This window comes from Dermacentor albipictus, chromosome 9 (genome assembly GCF_038994185.2).
Source record: "Dermacentor albipictus isolate Rhodes 1998 colony chromosome 9, USDA_Dalb.pri_finalv2, whole genome shotgun sequence".
NCBI classification, from domain to species: domain Eukaryota; kingdom Metazoa; phylum Arthropoda; class Arachnida; order Ixodida; family Ixodidae; genus Dermacentor; species Dermacentor albipictus.
This window is the reverse complement of record NC_091829.1, coordinates 27,754,375-27,768,106: the sequence shown is the minus strand read 5'-3', so window position 1 is coordinate 27,768,106 and position 13,732 is coordinate 27,754,375.

Here is a 13,732-nt window from a genome sequence, read left to right as displayed (position 1 = left end):
GGACTCACGTCTGCTCTGTGTCCTAATAGTCCACAATGGTAGCATATATCCAGTTGTTTCTTTTATAGTGTACACCTCAACAAAGCCGCACCGTATCTCACGTAGCTTGGGACCTTGTATGCGTCGAACACGTAGCTTGGGAACTTGTATGCGCCGTACACCACAATCATGCTTGTTGCGCTGCCCATTCTTTTGGCGACGATTGCTGCTGGATTTCTTGGAGTTATTACTTTTCCCATGATATCTGGTGCGCTGTCTTCCTGTCGTATGCCTCGGATCACTTCCTTGGATTCACAGTCCGGGGCCTCTTCGTAAGCGCTGGCTTCATATTACTGTGTATTCGTCCTGATGCAGACGATCTTCTTGTACTTGTCGGCGTGTTCTTGTGTGGGAGTACTGATAACTATTATGCTCTGGTGATTGTTGGTACCTATCGTGTCTTGCTCTTGAGCCTTTTGAGGTAGGCTGGCCGCATTGATGATGTGTTGGACAACATGGGTTTTTCATGTAGTCGGAGACTCGAAAACCCCCTCATGGTCTTACTATTATCTTGTATTTCTCATTGGCTAGGTACGTCATTCTGCTGGCCTTGGTGATCTGTCGTAACTGCCGTTATATCTTTTTCTTGCCTTCTTGCGTCGGCTGGGGTCGCACGTTTTGTGTTGTTACTCTGGCGTTGATTCGCTGGCTTTACGTCGTATTACGGGACGCCAGCCGGTGCTATCCTCGTAGCCTTCCTGTGTAACGTCTTCTCCTTCGGCCGATACTTCCATCTTGCTAAAATTCCTGCTCGCTATGCGCGCGGGAAGCCACGTCGACAGAGGTCGTCTACGCATAATGAGGCCAACAATCGGTCCTACAACCTGAATTACGTGTCAGGACGATCGCGGTGACTTGCTGCGTCATCTGAGGTATGTCCACACATTTGTGATCTAACTTACGACGAACGCCTGGATGATTCTCATGGCGCTTGCTTGTTTCATTCCTTCGCTCATGTTGGTGATTCTCCTGATCACTCGCATCGTCTGAGAAACTTTGGCTTCGATTTGGCGAATGGCTTCTCCGTTGGTGCCGTTGGCTTCTATGATCATATCAAACATCATTATCTTTTCGACTTTGGGTATGAGTTTTCCATCTTGGGTCATGAGTTGTATGTCTTTGTAGGTTTGTTTGTTGTGCTTTTTGGGAGGTGTTCCTTTAGCGTTGGTATGTACAGCAACAACTCAGATTTTTTGGCACAGCATGGTAATCCGGTGCCTTCTAGGTATACCGCGACTGTTTCAACTGCTTCTTGTATTCCGTGTTCAATCCATCCGTCACTGCCATAGTTTATCCATAACGTGATGTCGTCTGCATAGATTGTTTAAGTGCTTCGAGTATTTGTAATTTGGATAATTCTCATGACGCTTGCTTCTTTCTTTCCCTCGTTACTCTTGATGATTTTATTAATCAAGCGTATCCTCTGAGAAACGTTGGCTTCGATTTTGCGAATGGCTGCTCCGTTGGTGCCCTTGGCTTTCTTGATCATATCCAACATCCATATCTTCTCGACTCTGGGTATGGGTGTTCCATCTTGGGTCATGAGTTCTATGTCTTTGTAGGTTTGTTTGTTGTGCTTCTTGGGAGGTATTACTTTAGCGTTGGTATGTACAGCAACAAAGATTTTTCGGCACAGCATGGTAAACCGGTGCCTTCTAGGCATTCCGCGACTATTTCAACTGCTTCGTGCTCTCCCTTTTCAATACATCCATCACTGCCCTAGTTTATCCATAGCGTGGTGTCGTCTGCATAGATTGTGTGTTTAAGTGCTTCGATTATTTGTAATTTCGTATGACGACCAATCAGAGCCATGTTATGGAGCATAGGCGATATAACGGATCCCTGCGATGTGCCCGTAGTGCCAATGGGCACTTCCTCGGACGTCATATCTCTTACCGTGATTTTCGCTTCCGTATCCGTTAAGACCTTTCGTATATACTTGTACGTTGGCTCGCCCAAGCAAAGGTAGCTGATTTGGTGCAGTATGGTTTGGTGTGCCACATTGTCGAATGCCTTCTTGAGATCTAGCCCGAAGATGGCTCGAGTCGATCGCCCTGGTTGGTCTATTACTTGGCGCTTCATTTGCATCGTGGGGTCTTGTGTAGAGAAGTTTCTTCGGAATCCTATCATTGTGTTTGGGAGCAAGCCATTTTCTTTCATGTTGGTGGTGAGTGGCGGGGAAGGCATTCTCCAATATTTTGCCCACGTAAGTACTTGATGATATGGGTCTGAGATTCCGGATTTGTAGTTATTTGCCAAGCTTTGGAATTTGGATGACTTGTTCCGTCTTCCAGTGGTGTGGTAGCGTTGCTTGTTTCCAGCACTCATTCATGTATTCTGTTAGTTTACTAATGGACGCGTCATCCAGGTTTCCGATTGTCTGTTTTGTAAGGGCGTCTGGGCATGGGGCTAATTTGGTTTTGAGGTTGTGTAGGATTGCTATTTTTGTGCATTGCTAAAGTCCTCCTCGAGGTCGGAGTTCTTTCCCCATCGTATTCGGGATGAATATATGGCTATGCCAGTGATAAGTATTTCAGGTCGACTTCTTTCAAGAATTCTTGCTGGGTTCCTTTATACGCGTGTATTATCTTGTGCATGTTTGGCCGGTGCACCGTTTTTGTTTCCTCTGGTTTAAGGAGATATTTTAGTAACCACCACGTCTTGCTTCTGTCGTTGCTGATCCATCTCTGTACATAGATTCTCCCATTGTCGTGTTTGGACCTGTTAGGTATAGTGTTCTATTTCGTTGTTTTAGGCTATCTTTGTTTTCTTTGTAAGGCTATCTTGTTCCTAAATCTCTTGTTATGCTTCTGCGTTTTCACTTGTTTCTGCAGCCCTGGTTTGGCCTCCCACACCTGCGAGAGCCCTCGCTCTCTCGCTTCCAGCTGAGCATCTTGCGGGATCACCTGTGTTGATTAGCAGATGTGTTCCTTTAGGTTCGCTGTCCTATGGTGAAACTCTGTAATGGTTTCTACGTTCCTCTCTTCCCTTATTTTCCTGAATGTCACTCGATCAACCAATTTCAGTTGATTACTCGTGCATTTGTCAGGACCTTCTTTTAGCTGGATTTCTGTTATTGAGTGGTCGATCCTCAGGTCTTCGTCTGTATTTAGGAACCTCATTAATTGTATATTCTTAGCGAAGGTGAGGTCTGTTGTGGAGTCGTGACAGACGCTATTGCTTTGCCGTGTGTGCGTTGCTGGGTCCGTGACGAGGGTTAGACCTTCCTGCTGGGCGTCGAGCCATAGGTTTTTGCCTTTGGTGTGGACCTTCTGGTACCCCTACGTGGTGCGGGCAGCCTTAAAATCTCAACCTCTTATGACCTTCCTGTGACGTGCTATGTTGAGTGTGCGTATGAATACTGTTAAGAATCTCTCTTTGAAGTTTGGACTGCTGTAAACGTTTAGAATATATTTGACCTCTTTGATGGTATAATTTCAATTAGTATCTGGTTTATGTCTGTGACTCTTGTATATTGTGTTGCAACCGTACGGTTTCTCCTGACTAGGGTGGTAACGGTCTAGGTTGCTCCAATGGCATTGCCGATGGGTTGGTGCCCTGCTTGTCTGCCGGGACCATTCATTTCTTGTAGAATTATTACGTCTGACTTGTCCTTCGTTTTTATGTATTGATGCAGAGACGCCTTTCTTTTGAGAACTTCTGCAATTCCATTGCCATATGGTATATCTAGTTTTGCTTTACGTGGGCATGATCATGTTGTGATTCTAGAGGCCGTCGGGTCTAGTATCGACGGCTTGAGCAGTAAGGAAGACTTGAGAGTATCCTGGACTGAGTCCGTTTCCTTTGCAAGGGCCACAGCGTCCATTCTTTCTTCTAACCTCGTTACTCTTGCTTTTTTATTCTCAAGATATTGCTGTACGGGTTGTAGTTGTTGTGCGACTATGCTGACCATAGCTGCCCTAATTGATTCTTTCATCTGGCTGTTGAGCTCTTCTTTTTCTCAAGTCTGGGTTCAAATTATGCTAGACGGTCCTTTCTTATGCTTGCAGTTTTAGTTTTCTTTGGTTTGGTTCCGTTGTCCGCAATAATCTCTGTGGGCTTGTTTCTTAAGCTGTGGAGTATCGCTGTTTTCTTCCATGTTCACTTTCTCGCTATCCATTATGTTTGTTGTACTTGAGCTGTGTTTTCATTTTTCAACATGGTGTTTGAGAACGTCTTCTTTTAATCTCTCATTCTCCTCATTCAATACTACCACTTGTTGTTTCATTGCTACAAGGACTTGTTTTAGCTGTGCCAACTGTTCTTTCAATTTATGGTTAGCTACAGACTGCGCCTTAGTGCACTTCCTCTTGACGGCGCTTTCCGAGCTCACTGTGTATGCCTGCGTGGTGCCTCCAGAAATCCGCGGGACCTTTGTCTTGGACCTGGCTCTGCTCCTAGACTTGGATCTTCTTACGCCCCTCCTTTCGAAGGTTTGAAGGGGGTTCTGGTCGATTCTTCAGGATGCTTCGACGATGCGGCTCAACTCGTGTCCGTTAGTTTTCTCCTTCTTTTTGTATTTCTTGTTTATTCTTTCCAAGTGATGTTTCTTCATCAGGAAGGGGATCTTGTACGTTGCCTTGCATTTTCGATCTGCTCAAGGGTGATCCATGTAGTATAACTGCCAGCGTTGCTTTCAAGGTTTTCGGGAGGGTCCGTCAACTTGCATCTTCGGCAAATCTTCTCTTCGGGGTTAGGACACACCTCTGCTCTGTGTCGTAATCTTTCACAATGGTAGCATATGTCCAGCTTGTTGTTTAGTGCACACCTCAACAAGGTCGCACCGTATCTCAAGTAGCTTGGGACCTTGTATGCGTCGAACACCGCAATCATGTTTGTTGTGCTGCCCATTCTTTTGGCGACGATTGCCGCAGGATTTCTTGGGGTTATTACTTTTCTCACAATGTGTGGTGCGCTGTCTTCCTGTCGTATGCCTCGGATCACTCCTTTGGACGTATTATCCGAGGCCGCTTCGTAAGCGCTGGCTTCACATTCCTCTGTATTCGTCCTGATGCAGACCATCTTCTTGTACTTGGCGTGTTCTTTTGTGTGAGTACTGATCACTATTATGCTGTGGTTATTGTTGATACCTAGAGAGTCTTGCTGTTGAGCCTCTTTATGTAGGCTGACCGCATTGATGTTGTTTTCGACTACGTGGGTTCTCGTGTGGTCGGAGACTCGAAAACCCGCTCGTGGTCTTACTATTATCTTGTATTTATCATTGGGAAGGTACGGCATTCTGCTGGCCTTGGTGATCTGTCGTATACGCCGTTATATCTCCTCGCGTCGACTGGGGTCGCATGTTTTGTTCCTCTGACTTTGATTCCTTGGCTTTACGTCGTATAACCGGACGCCAGCCGGTGCTATCCTCCTAGCCTTCCTGCGTAACGTCTTCTCCTTCGACCGATACTTCCATTTTGCTAAAATTCCTGCCCGCTACGTGCGCGGGAAGCCACGTCGACAGAGATGCGGCGAAGCCACCGACGTCTGCCGTGAACGCGTAATGTGGCCAAAATTCGGTCCTCCAACACAGGAGGACCGTGGTGACTTACTGCGTCACCTGTGGTATGTCCACACATTTGTGATCTAACCTATGTTGAACGCCTGGATAATTTTCATGACGCTTCCTTCTTTCATTCCGTCGTTACTCTTGGTGATTTTCCTAATCAATCGCATCGTCTGAGAAACTTTGGCTTCGATTTTGTGAATGGCTTCTCCGTTGGTACTCTTGGCCTCTATGATCATATCCAACACCATTATCTTCTCGACTTTGGGTATGGGTTTTCCATCTTGGGTCATGAGTTGTATGTCTTTGTAGGTTTGTGTGTTGTGCTTCTTGGGAGGTGTCCCTTTGGCGTTGGTATGTACAGCAACAACTCAGATTTTTCGGCACAGCATGGTAATCCGGTGCCTTCTAGGCATTCCGCGACTGTTTCAACTGCTTCTTGTAGTCCATGGTCAATCCATCCGTCACTGCCATAGTTTATCCATAACGTGATGCCGTGTGCGTAGATTGTGTGTTTAAGTGCTTCGAGTATTTGTAATTTGCTATGATGACCAATCAGGGCGGGTTAAAGAGCATTGGCGATATAATCTATCCCTGCGGTGTGCTTGTACTGCTCATAGGCACTTTCTCGGACTTCAGATCTCCTACCGTGATTTTTTCTTTCTATCCGTTAAGAAGTTTCGTACACAGTTGTACGTCGGCTGGCCCACGCAAAGGTAGGTGATTTGGTGCAGTATGGTTTGGTTTTCCACATTGTCAAATGCCTTCTTGAGATCTAGCCCGAGGATGGCTCGAGTCTATCTCCCTGGTTCGTCGGTTTCTTGAGGCTTCAGTTGTTGCATGGTGTCTTGTGTAGACAGGTTTCTTCAGAATCCTATCATTGTGTTTGGGTGGAAATCATTGTCTTCTATGTTGTTGGTGAGTGGCGAGGAAGGGATTCTCCATTAGTTTGCCCACGGAAGAAATTAATGGTATGGGTGTGAGATTCGCGATTTGTAGTTGTTTGCCATGCTTTTGAATTAGGGTGACTTGTGCCGTCTTCCCCTTCTGTAGTGTCTTTGCTTGTTTCCAGCACGCGTTGATATATTGTTAGTTTGTCAATGGACGTGTCATCGAGGTTTCTGATTGTCTTTTTTGTAAGTGCGTCTCGGCACGGTGGCGATTTGGTGTTGAGTTTGTGCAGGACTGCCCTTACTTCTGGTTTGCTGAAGTCTTCCTCGAGGTCGGAGTTCTTTTCTTCTCGTATTCTGGATGAATACGCGGCGATGGCTGTGATATATATTTGAATGCGACGTCTTTCAAGAATACTAGCTCCTTACCTTTCTACGATTATAGGTTCTTGTGCATGTTTTGCCTGTGTACCGTGTTTGTCTCCTCTGGGTTAAGGAGATATTTGAGTAACCTCCACGTCTTGCTTCTGCTCAGTCGCTGATCTATTTCCGTACGTAGTTTCTCTCGTTGTCATGTTTGGAGCTGTTGTGCTCATTGTTCTATTTCTTTGTTTAGTAAGGCTATCTTCTTCGTTAATGTCTTATGTTTCTGCGTTTTCCATCTTTTATTCCACTTTGGTTTGGCTTCCCACATTTACGAGAGCCTGCTATCTATCCCTTCTGCTGAGCCTCGTGAAGGATCACCTGCGTTTTTTTAGATGTCTTCCTTTAGGTTGGCAGTGCAATGGTCAATGTCTCTAATACTTTCTATGTTCCTCTCCTATTTTCCTGATTTCACCCAATCAACTAATTTGAGTTGATTACCCGTGCGTTTGTTAGCACCTCTGTTGTGCTTGATTTCGATTATGGAGTGGTCGATCCTCAGTTCTTCGTGTGTAATTTGCCATCTTATTGATTGTATATTCTTAGCGAAGGTGAGGTCTGTTGTGGAGTCGTCACAGACGCTATTGCTTTGCCGTGTGTGCGTTGCTGGGTCCCTGACGAGGGTTAGACCTTCCTGCTGGGAATCGGGGTATAGATTTTTGCCTTTGGTGCGGACCTACTGGTACCTCCACGTGGTGTGGACAGCGCGAAAGTCGCCACCTATTATCACCTTCCGGTAACGTGCTGTGTTTAGCGTGCGTTTGAATAGTGTTAAGGATCTGTGTTTCTTGAACTTGGGACTGCTGTTTACGCTTAGATCTTTGCCTTCCTTGATGGTATAATTTTATTTAGTATCTTGTTTATGTCTGTGACTTGTGTATCATGTTGTACAACCGTACGGTCTCTTGTGACTAGGGTGGTAAGGGTCTAGGTTTCACCTACCGCAATTCCTATGGGTTGTTACCCTGCTAGTCTGCCGGGACCATTCATTTCTTGTACAATTATTACGTCTGGCTCGTCGTTCGTTTTAGGTATTGATACAGGTTCGTCTTTTTATTTTGGCGACCTCTGCAAATCTATTGCCATATGGTACGTCTAATTTTTCTCCGCCTGTCCATAATTACATTGTGGTTTCAGAGGTTCTCGGGTCTAGTATCGAGGGCTTGAGCGGCAAGGAACACTTGGGAGTTTCCTGGGCTGTTTCCATTTCTTTCGCAAGGGCTACAGCGTCGATTCTTTCTTCTAACCTCGTTACTCTTGCTTTTATATTCTCAAGATGTTGCTGTGCGAGTTGTAGTTGTGTTACTGTGCTGAGAATGGCCGGCCTTATTGATTCTCCCATCTGGCTCATGCGTACTTCTATATTTTTCTCATGTCTGGGTTCAAATTGTTCTAGACGTTCCTTTCTAATGGTTGCAGATTTAGTTTCTTGGCTTTGCTTCCGTTGTCCTCAATGACCTCTTCGGTCTTGCGTTTGGGTTGTGGAGTATCGCTGTTTTCTTCCAAGTTCACATTCTCGCTATCCATTGTGGTTGCTGTACTTGCGCTCTATTTTCGTTTTTCAACTTCATGTTTGTGAGGTTAATTTAATCTGTCATTTTCCTCACTCAATACTATCAGTTGTTGTTTCACTGCTGCAACTGCGTTTTTAACTGTGCCATTGGTTCCTCTCATTTATGATTCACCACAGCCTACGCCTTCGCGCACTTCCCCTTGACGGCGCTTCCCGAGCTCACTGTAGCTGTTGTGGTGCCTCCGAAAATCTGGTGCCCTTGGTCTTGGACCTGGCTCTGCTCTTGCACCTGGATCTGCTACGCCCTTCTTTCGAAGGTTCCGAAACCGAGTTCCGGCGGATTTTTGAGGATGCTTATGCGATGTGACTCTTGTTGCGTTGCGTAGTTTTCGTGTTCTTTGTATCTTTCTTGTTTCATTCTTTTCCTGCGACGTTTCTTCGCCAGGAAGGGGATCTTGTATCTTGCCTTGCATTCTTGATGTTGTCTAGGGTGATACATGTAGCATAACTGACATTTAGCCTTGCATTCATGGTTTTCGGCAGGGTCCGCGTACCCGCATATTCGGCAAATCTTGCTGTTGGTGTAAGGACACACATCCGCTCTGTGTCTTAATTGTTTACATTGGTAGCACATTTCGAGTTTCTTATATAGTGCACACCTCAACAAGGCCGCACCGTATGTCACGTAGCTTGGGACCTTGTATCGGTTAAACAAAACAATCATGCTTGTTGCGTTGCCTATTCACTTGGCGGCAATTGCTGTAGGATTTCTTGGAATTATTACTTTTCGCACGACGTCTTGTGTGCTGTCTTCCAGTCGTATGCCTCGAATCGGTTCTTTGGCTGTATTGTCCGGGGCGGGTTCGTAAGCGGTAGCTTCATATACGTGTGTATTCGTCCTGATGCAGATGATCTTGGTACTTGTCGGCGTGATCTGGTGTGGTAGTATTGATCACTATTACGCTCTGTTGACAGTTGATTTTGCTCTTGAGCCTCTTGAGGTAGGCTGGCCGTATTGATGATGCTTTGGAAGATGTGGGTTTTCGTGCCGTTGGAGACTCGAAACCCCCTCTTGGTCTCAATATTATCTTGCATTGCTCTTTGGGTAGGTACGGCATTCTGCTAGCCTTAGTGATATGTGGCATATGCCGTTATAGCTTCTTCGTGCCTTCTGCTGGCTACTGGGGTTGCACGTGGTCTCCTTCTGGCGTTGATTCCTTGGCTTTACGTCGCATAACCGGACGCCAGCCGGTGCTATCCTCGTAGCCTTCCTTTGTAACGTCTTCTCCTTCGACCGATACTTCCATCTTGCTAAAACTCCTATTCGCTGCGCGCTCGGGAAGCCACGTCGACAGAGATGCGGCAAAGCCCCCGATGGCGGCTGTCCACGCGTAATGTGCCCAAAAGTCGGTCCTCTCACCTGAATTAAGTGTGAGGACGATCGTGGTGACTTACTGCGTCATCTGTGGCAGCCCACACATTTGTCAGCTCACTAACGATGAACGCCTGGATGATTCTCATGACGCTTGCTTGTTTCATTCCCTCGTTCATGTTGGGGATTCTCTTGATCGATCGCATCGTCTGAGAAACTTTGGCTTCGATTTGGCGAATGGCTTCTCCGTTGGTGCCGTTGACTTCTGTGATCGTTCCCAACACTCTTATCTTCTCGACTTTGGGTATGGGTTCTACATCTTGGGTCATGACTTGTATGTCTTTGTAGGTTTGTGTGTTGTAGTTCTTAGGAGGTTTCCCTTTAGCGTTGGCCAGTACAGCAACAGCTCAGACTTTTCGGCCAAGCATGGTAGACCGTTGCCTTCTCGGCATTTGGCGACTGTTTCAACTGCTTGTTGTAGTCTCTGTTCAATCGATCCATCACTGCCATTGTTTATCCATAGCATGATGTCGTCTTCATAATTGTGTGTTTATGTCCTTTTATTCTTTATAATATGCTATGAAGACCAATCATGGCCAGGTTAAATAGCATTGGCGATATAACCGATCGCTGCGGTGCGCCAGTACTGCCCATGGGCACTTTTTCGGACCCCAGATCTCCTACCGTGGTTTTTGCTTCTCTACCTTTTAAGAAGTTTGGTATATTCTTATACGTCGGCTCCCACAAGCAAAGGTAGCTGATTTGGTGCAGTATGGTTTGGTGTGCCACATTGTCGAATGCCTTCTTGAGATCTTCACCGAAGATGGCTTGAGTCGATTTCCGTGTTTCGTCTATTACTTGGTGCTTCAGTTGCCTCATGGCGTCTTGTGTAGACAGCTTTCTTCGGAATCCAATCATTGTGTTTGGGAGCAAATTATTTTCTTCTATGTTGTTGGTGAGTGGCGAGGAAGGGATTCTCCGTTAGTTTGCCCACGCAAGAAGTTAATAATATTGCTCTTAGATTCACGATTTGCAGTCGTTTGCCATGCTTTGGAATTAGGGTGACTTGTGCCGGACGTACTTGTGCCCTCCCGTGGTGTGGGCAGCGTTAAGGTCTCCACCTAATATCACCTTTCGGTCACGTGCTATGTTGAGCGTGCGTTTGAATAGTGTTAAGGATCTGTGTCTCTTCAACTTTGGACTGCTGCATACGTGTAGAATATATTTTCATTTTTCGATGGTATAAGTTCTATATGTATGTTTCCTATGTCTGTGACTCGCGTATCGTATTTTACAGCCGTACGGTATCTTATGATTGGGGTCGCAAAGGCCTAGGTTTCTCTTAGGTCACTGGCTAATGGTCTGTACCCTGACAGTCTGCCGGGACCATTCGTTTCTGGTAGAATTATTATATTTCGCTTGTCCTTCGTTTTTAGGTGTTGATACATATATGCGTTTTTATTTCGGTAGCTTCTGCAACTCTAATGCCATATCGTATGTCTAGTTTTCCTTTGCCCGGCCATGATTATGTTGGGATTAAAGAGGCCGTCGGGTCTAGTATCGACGGCTTGTGCAGTGAGGAAGGCTTGGGATTTCCCTGGACTCTTTTCATTTCCTTTGCAAGGGCTACTGCGTCGATTCTTTCTGCTAAACTCGTTGCTCTTGATTTTATATTCTCAAGATGCTGCTTACGGGTTGTAGTTGTGCGACTATGCTGACGATCGTCGCCTTGATTCTTCCATCTGGTGGATGTTCTGTTCTGTCTTTTTCTCATGTGTGGGTTCAAATTCATCTAGACGTTCCTTTCTGATGGTTGCAGTTTAGTTTTTTGGGGTTTTGTTCCGTGGTCCTCAAAAATCTCTGCAGTCTTGCTTTTATGTGGTGGAATATCGATGTATTCTTCAATGTTCACATTCTCGTTATCCATTGTGTTGTTTGTACCTGCGCACTGCTTTCGTTGTTCGAAGTGTTGCTCACGAATTTCGTTTAATCTCCTCACTCGATACCACCATCTGTTGCGTCATTTCTGCAACCACTTGTTTTAGCTGTGCCAACTGTTCCTGTAATTTATAATTAGCTTCAGCGTGCGCGTTCACGCGTTTCTTCTTGACGGTGCTTGCCCAACTCACTGTTGGTGTTGGTGCGGCGCCTTCAGAAATCTGGGGTTCCTTGGTCTTGGAGCTGGCTCTGCTCCTAGACCTGGATCTGCTACGCCGTTCTTTCGAAGGTTTTGGAGGGGGTTCCGGCCGATTCTTCAGCACGCTTAGGCGATGTGGCTCATCTTGCGTCGTGTAATTATTTTAATTGTTTAATTTGTTGTTTATTGCTTATTGTTTAATTCTTTCCCTGCGACGTTTCTTCACCAGAAAGGGGATGTCGTACCTTGCCTTGCATTCTCGATCTGCTGTAGGGTGTATCCATGTAGCATAACTAACACATAGCCTTGCATTCATGGTTTTAGGGAGGATCCGCGAACCAGCATCTTCGACAAATCTTGTCGTCGGAATTAGGACACACGTTCGCTCTGTGTTCTAATCGTCCACATTGGTAGCATATGTTCTGTTTCTTGTATAGTGCACACACCAACAAGATCGCACCTTATCTCACGTAGCTTGGCACCTTGTATTCGTCGAACAGCACATCATGTTTGTGGCGTTGCCCATTCTCTTGGCGGTGATTGCTGCAGGATTTCTTGGTGTTATTACTTTTTTCATGATATCTTGTGTGCTGTCTTCCAGACGTATGCCTCGGATCACTTCTTTGTATTGTGCAGGGTGGTTTCGCAAGCGCTGGCTTCATATTCCTGTGCATTCGTCCCGATAAAGACGATCTTCTTGTAGTTGTCAGCGCGTTATTCTGTGGGAGTACTGATAACTATGATGTTCTGTAGACTGTTTATACTTTTGGTATCTTACTCTTTGTCTCTTATGGTAGGCTGGTCGCATTGATGATGATTTTTACAAGGTAGGTGCTCGTGTAGTCGGAGACTCGAAAACCCCCTCTTGGTCATACTGTTATCTTGTATTGCCCATTGGGTAGGTACGGCATTCTGCTGGCCCTGAAGCTCTGCCGTATACGACGTTATATCTTCTTGCCTTCTCCTGTTGGCTGGGGTGAGACGTGTTGTCGCTCTGTCATTGATTCTTTTTCTTCACGTCGAATAACCGGACGCCGTCTTGTGCTATCCTCGTTGACTTCCTGCGTAACGTCTTCTCCTTCGACCGATACTTCCATGTTGCTAAAATTCCTGCCCGCTACGCGCGTGGGAAGCCACGTCGACAGAGTAGCGGCGAAGCCTCCAATGGTTTCCGTCCTCGCGTAATGTGGTCGAAAATCGGTCCTCTCAGCTGAATAAGGTGTCAGGGCGATCGCGGTGACTTGCTGCGTGATCTGTGGTACGCCGGCACATACTTCTTCTTACTTATGACACACGCCTAGATGATTCTCATGACGCTTGCTTCTTTCTTTCCGTCATGCCTTCTGGTGGTTCTTTTGATCAATCGCATCTTCTGAGAAACTTTGGCTTCGATTTTGCGAATGGCTTGTCATTTGGTGCATTCTTCTATGATCACTCCCAACACCCTTATTTTTTCGAATTCGGATATGGATTTTTCATCTTGGGTCATGCGTAGTATGTCTTTGTAGGTTTGTGTGTTGGGGTTTTTGGGAGGTCTCTCTTTAGCGTTGGTCTGTACAGCAACAGCTCAGATTTTTCGGTCACGTGTTTGAGACCGGTGCCATGTTCAATCGATCCATCACTGCCGTAGTTTATCCATAGCTTGATGTCATCTTCATAGATTGTGTCTTTAAATGCCTCAATTCTTTGTAATTTGCTATGAAGACCAATCAGAGCCAGGTTAAGAGCATAGGTGGTATAACCTGTCGCTGCGGTGTTTCTGCACTGCCAATAGGCACTTTCTCGGAAGTCAGATCTCCTACCTTGATTTTTGCTTCTCTACCTGTTAAGAAATTTCGTATATAGTTGTACA